Source organism: Mixophyes fleayi, chromosome 4 (assembly GCF_038048845.1).
Source record: "Mixophyes fleayi isolate aMixFle1 chromosome 4, aMixFle1.hap1, whole genome shotgun sequence".
Lineage (NCBI taxonomy): Eukaryota > Metazoa > Chordata > Amphibia > Anura > Limnodynastidae > Mixophyes > Mixophyes fleayi.
Genome location: NC_134405.1, coordinates 322537433 through 322551510, shown reverse-complemented (window position 1 = coordinate 322551510; position 14078 = coordinate 322537433). Strand labels below are relative to the sequence as shown.

Genomic DNA, 14078 nt, shown 5'->3' with positions numbered 1-14078 from the left:
GTAGAGGAGTGGGTCACCACAATATATATAATAAGAAAACCATCAACTTGTTTGATTCGCACCAATAAATGTACCTGGACTGCGTAGAGGAGTGGGTCACCACAATATATTAAAAACCCTGAACTTTTATGAATCGCACCAATAAATGTACCTGGACTGCGTAGAGGAGTGGGTCACCACAATATATATAATAAGAAAACCATCAACTGGTTTGATTCGCACCAATAAATGTACCTGGACTGCGTAGAGGAGTGGGTCACCACAATATATTAAAAACCCTGAACTTTTATGAATCGCACCAATAAATGTACCTGGACTGCGTAGAGGAGTGGGTCACCACAATATATATAATAAGAAAACCATCAACTTGTTTGATTCGCACCAATAAATGTACCTGGACTGCGTAGAGGAGTGGGTCACCACAATATCTTAAAAACCCTGAACTTTTATGAATCGCACCAATAAATGTACCTGGACTGCGTAGAGGAGTGGGTCACCACAATATATATAATAAGAAAACCATCAACTTGTTTGATTCGCACCAATAAATGTACCTGGACTGCGTAGAGGAGTGGGTCACCACAATATATTAAAAACCCTGAACTTTTATGAATCGCACCAATAAATGTACCTGGACTGCGTAGAGGAGTGGGTCACCACAATATCTTAAAAACCCTGAACTTTTATGAATCGCACCAATAAATGTACCTGGACTGCGTAGAGGAGTGGGTCACCACAATATATATAATAAGAAAACCATCAACTTGTTTGATTCGCACCAATAAATGTACCTGGACTGCGTAGAGGAGTGGGTCACCACAATATATATAATAAGAAAACCATCAACTTGTTTGATTCGCACCAATAAATGTACCTGGACTGCGTAGAGGAGTGGGCACTGGGCACCACAATAAAATATATAAAAAACCTTCAACAGGTCTGCATTACACTACACATACGGCTGCTCCTCCATCCTCTCCATCATATACATGTTGGAGTTTTAGCATGTGACAACCTCTTGTTTTTGATAATGTCAGTGCATTTTGAATATTTTTCAATTTGCCCCACACCACTGAATGTACTTTATCTATGATACGCATCTATCTATCTTGACTGCGTAGTGTGGTGGCCCCGGTACACAATTTGGTACCGGGGCCACAATAAAATAAATACACCCTCCACGTGTCAGAATTCCACCAAACAAGTATCTGGACTGCGTAGTGGGGTGGCCCCGGTACCCAACTTGATACCGGGGCCACAATAAAATAAATACACCCTCCACGTGTCAGAATTCCACCAAACAAGTATCTGGACTGCGTAGTGGGGTGGCCCCGGTACCCAACTTGATACCGGGGCCACAATAAAATAAATACACCCTCCACGTGTCAGAATTCCACCAAACAAGTATCTGGACTGCGTAGTGGGGTGGCCCCGGTACCCAACTTGATACCGGGGCCACAATAAAATAAATACACCCTCCACGTGTCAGAATTCCACCAAACAAGTATCTGGACTGCGTAGTGGGGTGGCCCCGGTACCCAACTTGATACCGGGGCCACAATAAAATAAATACACCCTCCACGTGTCAGAATTCCACCAAACAAGTATCTGGACTGCGTAGTGGGGTGGCCCCGGTACCCAACTTGATACCGGGGCCACAATAAAATAAATACACCCTCCACGTGTCAGAATTCCACCAAACAAGTATCTGGACTGCGTAGTGGGGTGGCCCCGGTACCCAACTTGATACCGGGGCCACAATACCTCCTCCAAACATGCTACAGACAATTCGTCATTGAGATCCCATTAAGTATGTTAAAGACAGACAGGGTCCAAGTGTTATTAGTTGACTTTGTAAAGAAAAAAACTGTCCCTGTTGCACATAGTCGTGCAATGAAGACTTACTTTTTCATTTAAAGGCACGATCTTTCAAGTGTAGTGTTTGTAAGTCTAAGTCATATTATACTTTTGGTAAAATTGGTTTTTTTGGTTCCTCTTTATGTTAATTAATTAGTAATAGAATTAAAGTAGGAAATAGAATTAAATAGAATTAAAGTAGGAAATAGAGTGGTATAGAGTTGTAGTGTGGTATAGATAGAGTGGTCCACACAATATAATAATAAAACCCTCAACTGGTCTGAATTCCACCAAACAAGTATCTTGACTGCGTAGTGTGGTGGCCCCGGTACACAATTTGGTACCGAGGCCACAATATAATTAAAAAACCCTCCACGTGTCGGAATTCCACCAAACAAGTATCTGGACTGCATAGTGGGGTGGCCCCGGTACCCAATTTGATACCGGGGCCACAATACCTCCTCAAAACATGCTCCAGACAATTCGTCATTGACAGACCCCAGACAGACAGGGTCGTAGTGTTACTGTTTGACTTTGTAAACCCAAAAAAATGTCCCTGTTGCACTTGCACATAGTCGTGCAATCAAGACTGACTTTTTCATTTAAAGGCACGATCTTTCAAGTGTCAGAAAGAGAGAGAAGACACAGGAGAGGAGAGTTGTAGCTGGGGACCTGGGGTGGAAGCTCCCAGGCTCCCCCAGCATTGCCTGGAAGTCTGAGCGTGGTGACTGAGCCAGGGCAAGGAATGTGTGCCCTGGATGAGGGGGAGAACTCCATGCCACTATAGTGAACCCAAGAGAGAGGGGGACACTGCACATGGAAGAGGCCCTGGAGTGAGGGCTGCTACAAGAGGCATGGTAGCTGTAGTGTCAGATCCTGAGGCTGAGAGTACACAGAGTGACGTGTCAGAGCACAGGAGACATTATCCCCGCAGAGGAGGGATGAGCTGCAGTTGAGAGGTCTGCTGTTGAAATAGGACATGCACACTTTAACAAACCAATCATTTCAGCGACAGGGCCTACCAAACAACTTTGACTGAAATGATTGGTTTGTTTGGGCCCCCACACCAAAAAAGCTATTCATCTCTCCCTGTACAGACTAAACAGGCTCTACTGAGGCAAGATGTCGTCCTCATCCTCAACCTCTGATTCCTCTCCCCCTACAGTGTCTACTTCCTCCTCATCACACATTATCAATTCGTCCCCGCTGGACTCCACAACCACAGGTCCCTCTGTAGTATCTGGAGGGCAGTGCTGTACTTCATTGAGGAATTGATTATTCATTTTTATAAACATCATTTTTTCAACGTTGTGAGGAAGCAACCTCCTTCGCCGCTCACTGACCAGGTTCCCCGCTGCACTAAAAACTCTTTCCGAGTACACACTGGAGGGGGGACAACTCAGGTAAAATAGAGCCAGTTTGTACAGGGGCTTCCAAACTGCCTTTTTTTCCTGCCAGTAACAATATGGACTGTCTGACATGTCTACTTGGATGGTGTCAGCAAAGTAATCATCCACAATTTTTTCTATTGTGACAGCATCCAATGCAGCGAGAGTAGACATGTCTGCAATGGTTGGCAGGTCCTTCAGTCCGGACCAGATGTTATCAGCATCCCCGCCAGTGCCTCTTTTGGGAAAACTGAGCTTTTTCCTCGCAGCCATAGATGTGGAAGAAAATGAGGGTGGAGCTGTTGGCATGTCACGGTCCTCTTCAGAGGACAATCTCCTGACCAGCAGGTCTTTGCACCGCTGTAGATTTGTGTCCGCCGGAAACAGAGACACAACATACGCTTTAAACCGAGGATCGAGCACGGTGGCCAGAATGTATTCCTCTGACTTTAAAAGAGTGACCACCCTCGGATCCTGGCAAAGCGTACGAAGGGCTACATCCACAAGAGCTACATGCTTGCTGTAATCGCAATGGCTTACCAGCTCCTCCCTCACTTTCTCCAGCTGCTTCTGCAACAGCCTGATCAGGGGAATGACCTGACTCAAGCTGGCAGTGTCGGAACTGACTTCTCGTGTGGCAAGTTCAAATGGCTGCAGAACCTTGCACAACACGGAAATCAGTCTCCACTGCGCTTGACTCAGGCGCATCCCCACTCCTTTGCCTATGTCGTAGGTGGCTGTGTAGGCCTGAATGGCCTTTTGCTGCTCCTCCATCCTCTGCAGCATATAGAGGGTGGAGTTCCAGCGCGTCACAACCTCTTGTTTGAGGTGATGGCAGGGCAGGTTCAAGCTTTTCTGATGTGCCTCTAGTCTGCGGTAGGCACTGGCTGAATGCCGAAAGTGTCCAGCAATTTTGCGGGCCACCGCAAGCATCTCCTGCACACCCCTGTCACTCTTGAGGTAATGCTGCACCACCAAATTAATGGTGTGGGCAAAACATGGGACGTGCTGGAAATTGCCCATATTTAATGCCCGCACAATGTTACTGGCATTGTCTGACACCACAAATCCCCATGAGAGTCTAAGTGGGGTAAGCCACTGGGAGATAATTTCCCTCATTTTCTCTAATATGTTGGCAGCGTTGTGCCTCTTATTAAAGCCTGTAATGCACAATGTTGCCTGCCTTTGCATGAGCAGCCATTTTGTAGATGCTGCTACTGATGCAGCTGTTGCTGTTGCTGCGGAAGGGGATGCATCTACCCAGTGGGCTGTCACAGTCATATAGTCCTTCGTTTGCCCAGAACCACTTGTCCACATGTCCGTGGTTAAGTGGACAGTGGGTACAACCGCATTTTTAAGAGCACTGAGGACACTTGATCGTACTTCTCTGTACATTTTTGGTATCGCCTGCCTAGTGAAGTGGAATCTCGAGGGGATTTGGTACCGGGGACACAATACCTCCATCAACCCTCTAAATCCCACTCCACTGATGGCGGACACCGGGCGCACGTCTAACACCAACATTGCAGTTACAGCCGCAGTTATACGCTTTGCAATAGGGTGACTACTATCGTATTTGGTGGTCATGGCAAACGACTGTTGGACGGTCAATTGTTTGGTGAAAGACTTAGCGGTCTTACGACTTCCCCTCTGGGAAGATGACCGACTAACAGCAGCAACAGCAGCAGTGGCAGTAGTAGGCGTACCGCTGCAGGATTCCTCGGATGAATCCCGTATTGAGGAGGACTCAGTCTGGCTGGTGACTTGGGCTGCAGGACTGAATCTGATGGAGATTGTGGAGGAAGTTGACGAGGAGGGTGTTGCTGGTGTGTATCCAACTGGACCACGGGATTTAGGTGTCCCTGTACCGATGAGGGTCCTAGCCCCAGTTCCTGAACTAACCACTGAACTATGAAGGTTATTCAGGTGACGTATAAGGGAGGATGTTCCTAGGTGGGCAAGATCCTTACCCCTGCTTATTTGAGCTTTACATAAGCTACATATTGCCATACATTGGTTGTCTGGATTTGGATAAAAATAACTCCAGACCGAAGAGGTGCATTTTTTGGTCTTCTGACCAGGCATGACGATGGGCTTTTTCATCCCATGGACATCAGCTGTTTCCCCCCCTGGTGCCTCATTTACAATAACCACATCACCATCCTCATCATCAAGTTCCTCCACAGCGCCAGCTACATCATCAATAGCCTCCTCCCGAGCCACCTCTTCCCGTACAGTGATGGGAAGGTCAGGCTTGACAACCACCAACACGCTTGGACTCGCCTTGGGGATTTGTGATAATTTCTCTTTAGAAGGCAGAGTTGTTTGCTGTTTTGTTGCTGACAGCATAACTCTCTTCAATTTTTTGTAGGGGGGGGGAGGAGGAGGAGGGCTAAGATCCGTGGGTGAAGCTGAACCACTAGTCATGAACACGGGCCAGGGCCTAAGCCGTTCCTTGCCACTCCGTGTCGTAAATGGCATATTGGCAACTTTACGTTTCTCCTCAGATGATTTTAAGTTTCTCTTTTTGCTACTTTTTCTTAACTTGGGCTTTTTGGATTTTACATGCCCGGTACTACGAGATTGGGCATCGGGCTTGGAAGACGACGTTGATGGCATTTCATCGTCTATGTCATGACTAGTGGCAGCAGCTTCAGCATTAGGAGGAAGTGGGTCTTGATCTTTCCCTACTTTATCCTCCAAATTTTTGGTCTCCATTATATGTAGCACAAGATACTGCAGAATGTGTGAACTTGGTAATATTGCAGTACCAATGGACTTATAATGCTGGATTGGTTTTGCAAATTTGGTTATAATTATTATATATATTTTTTTTTTTTTAAATTTTTTATTTTTTTTTACTTTTTTTTTATTTTTTACAAACTTGGGAATAATGGGGAAATAACTATGCCCTTAGAAGCACAGAGCACAGGACACAGCACCACTGGACTGAACAGGACACGGCACAGGACCCAGCAGCACTACGGAACTCAGCAGGACAGAGCACAGGACACAGCACCACTGGACTGATACTGCAGAATGTGTAAACTTTGTAATATTGCAGTACCACTGGACTTTTACTGCTGAATGTGTGAACTTGGTAATATTGCAGTACCAATGGACTTATAATGCTGGATTGGTTTTGCAAATTTGGTTATAATTATTATATATATTTTTTTTTTTTTTAATTTTTTATTTTTTTTTACTTTTTTTTTATTTTTTACAAACTTGGGAATAATGGGGAAATAACTATGCCCTTAGAAGCACAGAGCACAGGACACAGCACCACTGGACTGAACAGGACACGGCACAGGACCCAGCAGCACTACGGAACTCAGCAGGACAGAGCACAGGACACAGCACCACTGGACTGATACTGCAGAATGTGTAAACTTTGTAATATTGCAGTACCACTGGACTTTTACTGCTGAATGTGTGAACTTGGTAATATTGCAGTACCAATGGACTTATAATGCTGGATTGGTTTTGCAAATTTGGTTATAATTATTATATATTTTTTTTTTTTTTTAATTTTTTTATTTTTTTTTACTTTTTTTTTATTTTTTACAAACTTGGGAATAATGGGGAAATAACTATGCCCTTAGAAGCACAGAGCACAGGACACAGCACCACTGGACTGAACAGGACACGGCACAGGACCCAGCAGCACTACGGAACTCAGCAGGACAGAGCACAGGACACAGCACCACTGGACTGATACTGCAGAATGTGTAAACTTTGTAATATTGCAGTACCACTGGACTTTTACTGCTGAATGTGTGAACTTGGTAATATTGCAGTACCAATGGGCTTATACTGCAGGATTGGTTGTGAAAATTTTGTGGTAATTAAAAAATATTAAAGTAGTTTTTGGTATTTTATAAAAAAAACTTTTTTTTATTTTTTTAAACACAGGGGAATATTGGGGAAATAACTATGCCCTTAGAAGCACAGAGCACAGGACACAGCACCACTGGACTGAACAGGACACAGCACAGGACCCAGCAGCACCACTGACCTCAGAAGGACAGAGCACAGCACACAGCACCACTGGACTGATACTGCAGAACACAGCACAGCACAGCACAGCACAGCACTAAACAGCACAGAACTAAACAGCACAGAACTAAACAGCACAGAGGACCACCTAACACACCCTCCCTCTACCCTGATCAATGCCCGAGTGAAGATGGCGGCGACTAGCGGGGAATTTATAGGATCCGAGTATCGCGAGATCCGACAACGGGATTATGAGTCAGAGCCTCAGTTTCACTTTTGAATTTGGCGCCAATACCCGGATCTGTCTCGGATCCGACTCGGATCCGCAACGTTCGGGTGGGCTCGGATTTCAGAAATCCGAGCGCGCTCATCCCTAGTAATAATACTCCTCATCTTATCACTGAGTCACCATCTGTCAAGGTCAAGTTTTTCTGTAAATCCCAAATGGTACTTGTGCTGACTTTATAAATGACTCCTGCAATGTGGGGGGGAGGTTTGCCAGTTTACCGTGAGATTATGCCACTGTCCCTGGTATGTTTTATATCAGCTTAGATCAGTAAACTTTGCAGTTTTCAAAACCCATGATGTGACATAAAGCTGACACACAGTGATATTAGGACTTCTTGTGACTCTCAAAGATAACAATCTCTATTAAACCTGTGATTTAGCATCTGTTATAGGATTAAATATCCATTATGCAGATTTTACATCTAGACTGAGTAACATCGTTATCCACCAAATAGTTGATTATAATAGACACCTTAATTTATTAGATATAATTGTTTTCCTATGGTTTATGCAGATAAATATGTTTAGTCATACACACTATATGGACAAAAGTATTTGGCCACACCTGTTAATTATTGAAATGAGGTGTTTAAATCAGACCCGTCGCCAGAGGTGTATAAAATCAAGCACCTGTCACAGGCTCGGCACCTCCGCGACTCACTGCTTCCCCCGAGATGCGTCCCGGCCGTCGCTATGGCGACCGGACGTCACTTCCTCCATGTCCCGGCCTCAGCACTCTATTAGGCAACGGGCGGGAAACTCTAAGTTGAAGTGCCGCGTCCTGGCATTAAAGGCAGCCGGGCGCCTTTGATGCATAAGATTATTTTTTAGGTTAATTATCATTAACGTACGTGGGCAATGAATATATTATTCAGCTTCCTGTGGCTGATTACAGGGTGATGCCCTAATTTCTGATTGGGCCTTACTACTATTTAAGGCAGGGAGGGCTTAGCCTCCCTGTGTTCACTGGTTGTGTTCCTTGCTGACCTGCTGTTTGTCTTCTGACTTTTGGATTATCTCCTGTTGTGACCATTGCCTGAACTTTGGACCTTGCCTGTTTGCCTGTAGCCCTGACCTCTGCCTGAATATTGGACTTCGCCATTTCACTTGTGGCCCTGACCTCTGCTTGCTGCCAGTCCCGACCCTTTGGCCTGACTCTGACTACTCAGACGCCTGACCTCAGGCCTGCTATTGACCACCCGCTCCAGTCTTGGCTTACGCCTCCTGTTCCAGCTGCGTTCGGCTGCCATAGATGCTCTACTATGCTGAGCTTAATACCTGGGGGCATCCAAGTACCTGTGAGCACCAGGGCCGTAACAAGGGTGGTGCGGGTGGTGCCGTCGCCCAGGGCGCAAGGCCAAGGGGGCGCAGCAGCCGCCGGCTACCTGCCTCCATACCTTCAGCCCTTAAGTTCCTCTCTCTCCTTCCCACCCCCTGAATAGCATAGGTAGAAGGCAGGAAAAAAATGAATTAGTTACAAGTTGCCAAGTGCAAGCCAGAACCATACTACAATCTGTCATGGTATGGGAGCTATATACGTATATTTCCCTATACTACAGATCACTTTCTTATTTTACATCAGTTTATATTTTAAGCTTAATGACCTTCTAAATCAGCTTTTAAACCCACGCAAACACTTTGAAATACTTTTTTATCTTCACCACCTACTACAGTGGCCCTTTTTGGAGAAATACATTATGTAGCTAATATCCAAAACTACTGTAACTATTATTACTTGTCTTTGTCTCTCTTTCTCTCCCCCTCCCCCAGTACAGTTTATGTAAAATAAATATATACTTTGTCCTCTACATAAAACAACTAAACGTATGAATTTCTTCAGCAGCGCTGTACAGAGAACTCATTTACATCAGTCCCCGCCCCATTGGAGCTTACAGTCTAAATTCCTTAACACACAGACAGACAGGTTCTTATTTGAGTATTAAGTGCATGAAATATTAGAATACCTTTCGCTATATATTTTTTACATACTTTAAATGGTCATTAGGGCAGAGAGACGGATGTTAATTTATTTCAATCCTACCACTGTGTATAAATATATATATATATATATATATATATATATATATATATATATATATGTATATGTAAAATCATTAATTTGCAAATTTGTGTAACATAATTCTTTCAGTAAAGTGCTACACCCACACATTAGGTTGGCCACACCCACTTGTCAAATGCCACTCCCACTTAGATGGGGGGCACCCGGTACCCTGTGTCGCCCAGGGCACTAAAATGTCTAGTTACGGCACTGGCGAGCACATTAAACTCTATCTAGGGAATGCGGCTGCCAAAGGTGTAGACCTCGATACTACCTGTTCTAAAGAGCACCTAGCCATGCAGTCTCCATTTGCAAACATTTGTCATACAAACTGGATAGTCCTGAAGAGCTCAGTGACTTCAGGCGTGGTACTGTGATAGGATGCCACCTTTGCAATAAGACAGTTCATGAAATTTCATCCCTGCTGGATATTCCACAGTCAACTGTAAGTGACATTATTAGAAAGTGGAAGCGTTTAGGAAAAAGAGCAACTCAGCCACGAAGTGGAACACCACATAAAATCACAGAGCGGGGTCAACAACTGCTTAGGCGCATGGTGCGTAAAAGTCGCCAACGCTCTGCTGATTCCATAGCTGAAGAGTTCCGAACTTCCACTGGAATTAATGTAAGCACAAAAACTGTGCGTCAGGAGCTTAATGGAATGGGTTTCCATGGTAGAGCAGCTGCATGCAAGCCTCATATCACCAAGACCAATGGCAAGCATCAGATGGAGTGGTGTAAAGCACACAGACACTGGTCTGTGGAGCAATGGAAATGTGTTCTGTGGAGTGACGAATCACACTACTCTGTTTAGCTGTCAGATGGGCATGTCTGGGTTTGGCGGATGCTGGGAGGAGGTTACCTACCTGACTGCATTATGCCAACTGTGAAAGTTGGTGGAAGAGGGATGATGGTCTGGGGCTGTTTTTCAGGGTTTGGGCTAGTCCCCTTACCTCCAGTGAAGGCCAATCTTAATGCTTCAGCATACCAAGTCATTTTGGACAATGCTATGCTTCCAACTTTGTGGGAACAGTTTGGGGAAGGCCCTTTTCTATTCCAACATGACTGTACTCCAGTGCACAAAGCAAGGACTAGAAAGTCATGGTTTGATGAGTTCGGTGTGGAAGAACTTGACTGGCCACACAGAGCCCTGACCTCAACCCCATCGAACACCTTTGGGATTGTGAGCCAGATCTTCTCCTCCAACATCAGGGCCTGACCTCTTAAATGTGAATGAATGGGCACAAATTCCCACACAAACACTCCAGCATCTTGTGGCTGAAATAAGTGTAAGCAACAATTAGTAACTAATAAGTTTTTATGCATTTTGTAAATCTGGTAAAATATGGAGCGGTATAGTCCTTCTGTATCAAATGATCACTGATCGCCATAAACATGATAGGTGAGATTGTGAAAATTCGGTTGCTTGCGATGAAAGACCAAATCACAATTGTGCTATGTATTGTGGTTTTTCCAATGGAAGCATATGCATAAAACATTCATCGATCCAATACATATTCCATGAGGTCTAATAAAAAAAATGCGCTGTAGGAGGGGCATAACTGTGCTTAGCCTTGATTGAGTACATAACGCCTGGGTCCTCTTACTAGAAATAGGGTCTTTCACTCTTTTAGTCTCCGCCATTTTAATTCACTAACCCTGAAATGGACTTAACCATGTAAGAATAGGTACATGATAAAAAAATGACATTCACACAGAAGCGTCTCTTCCAATTCATGAATTACCCTCAAGCTGAGGACCCACTGGAGTTTGATTTCTGTTGGAAACATCTTTAAAACATGTCTGAAATGCAGGTGTAAATGCACAGTAAATGCATTGAATGGTTCAAGCATCCTTTGAAAAACCGCAACACATCGAAGCGCGAATATGTATGGGGTCATCGGTTAGTACAATGAACGATATTGATGCCAGTGGGTATGGGGTCTTAGTGACTTGACACATCTACTCAGACAAATGTCACGGAACACTGGAGAAGTTATAGCAATTTCTAAACAATTTTCTGTTGCAGGTTCAAAGCCATTGTAAAGTAAACTTGAATAGCAGAGAATATTGATTAAATGGGTTAATATATTGGATGATCAGGAATAAATGCTTCATCGATAGTGATGACGATTAGCTGAGATTTGTCTGGCTCAACATACCTGTGTATAATGTGTATTTTCCGGGTGCAATTTACGTCTGCGTTTTAGCAATACAGCGATACATGAGGCCCTTAAAGTCAATGTTGTTTGAAGACACTTGGGATCATAACTTGTGACTACAGAAAATTTTGCTTAGTGCAAGGGCTGGGGGAACAGAAATGACTTTAACGCTACTTGACCAGACTAATATATATTGCAATATGTCTAACGAACAATCACGGGTTTAATACAGATTTAGACATTTTTGCACCTCAAAAAGGTTCCTCCTCAGCTAAGGCTGAGTGCACAGAGTAACTTCTGGTCTCTTATAATTGGTCTTTTATAATAAGATATTGGATCTTGTAAAAACGCTGATAAGGTGCAGTCCCATTATATCAATTTATGCTGTCAGAGTGTGTTCAGTGACAGTTCACTCCCCAAATGAATGACCGTGCATTATAAATAAATGACCCATCTAGCCTTTTATTGGTCTGTGAGTTCTCAGTATATTCTGACCTGCCCATTGAAATCTGCATGTCCTCATCTTTGGGAAGCATCGATTGATCTTCACACAATCTAGTTGTCAGATCTAATCACTGAATGACTAAATCTGTGCAATTTTGGCAGGATATGTGTTTGCAATTCCTAAAGAAATTTCTAAAGGCTGGATTTGGAGAGTAACATCTATTTTATTGCTCCTCTGTGTGTTTCCCAGGAAATGATTGTGCATAAAAAATAATGTAGTAATACACACGCACACACATGTACTACTTTAAGGAAAACGTGATATAGATTTTCTCAAAAATATGGCAGCGTGTACTGGCAGATTTCTAAATAACTTCCTGAGTGAACAGGGCTGTTACAACATCCAATGAAAATGAAGACAGCCTAGTTAGACCCTCTACTATCAAAAATACAATGGGGACATTTATAAAAAAACTGCTGCAAAAGTAGCATTTTATTCAAATGTATACCTATTGACTTTGACTATATATCCTACAACCATTCAAAGTAGATTTAAGAATAATGTAAAAAAAAATAAAACATATTTACAAACAAATATACAAAAAACAAGAGTAAAACTTAAACATGTCAAATATAAGTGCATAACAGTCTGCATTGTTTTATATTACTTTCCTTTCTATTAATTTGTGTACTGTTTTTTTTTTCCAGACCACACACTGCATGCTATGATATAGTAGTCACATCTTGAGACAGTATTTTAACTGATTTGGGGACGATTCATTTTCTGTTAAATGACTGCCCTCTAGATGTAAGAAATAAAAGTAGATAAAACAACATATACTCTATCCTTTTATCTGATCTTCTCCTTTTATCTGATCTTCTCATTCTTTCTGCACACAGCGTCTTCCATTCAATTAAAAAATAAAATCAATATTATTTTTTATGTTTTTTCTTTTTTTTTAATGTATAGTTATAATTTTATGTCATGTTAAAGAAGCAATAACTATATAAGAAAAAAATACAAAAGTTACAATGTGAATTAGCACTAACTATCAAGAACCTATATAGAGTGATATATTATTTCAGCCAATGGTGGAAGTGGGGGTGTATACGGTGGTACGTCATACCGCCACTTCTACTACTGCCTTCATTATAACACTATCACATTCCAGTCACTTAAATTCCCATTACATTTTTTTAATACCGCCACTTCTAAATTTCCATACTGTAAATTCTAAAATTACACCTCAACCATTGATTTCAGCCAAATCTTGAAGGACAGATGTGTAATTGGAACGTACTTAAAATTTGCAATATAGTATTTTATTGATCACTGATCGTTATATAAAAAACAAAACAATGTAAAGCAGTATAGTATGTTCACACAACAAGTATATAGATATATTTATAATGGTGACTAGTATATTTTTTAAATTTACTCTGTATATGTGTATATATATATATATATATATATATATATATATATATATATATATATATATATATATATATATATATATATATATATATATGTTAATATATCAATTGTACTGAATGATCATTGGATTACATGGTCCACTAAATCTAACCATTTGCACAGGAGCCTGTTCTGGTACATACTCTGGATCAAGGAGTATATATACTTCTAAATGTCCACTCTAACCACTCTATATATAGAAGTATATATACTCACTTCTTGATCCAAAGTATTTACCAGAACAGGCTCCTGTGCAAAAGGTAAGATTGATTGGACCAGGCTATCCAATGATCATTCAGTACAACTGATATATTAATATAATAATATGTGTGTATATATATATATATATATATATATATATATATATATATATATATATATTTATATACATATATATATATATG

The 14078-nt window shown here is 42.2% G+C and overlaps 1 long non-coding RNA gene across 1 annotated transcript in view; it reads right to left on the bottom strand.

The window, feature by feature from the left end:
• LOC142153003 (uncharacterized) overlaps positions 1-14078 on the bottom strand; it is a 121346-nt gene that overhangs the window by 90118 nt on the left and 17150 nt on the right. The window lies entirely within an intron of this gene.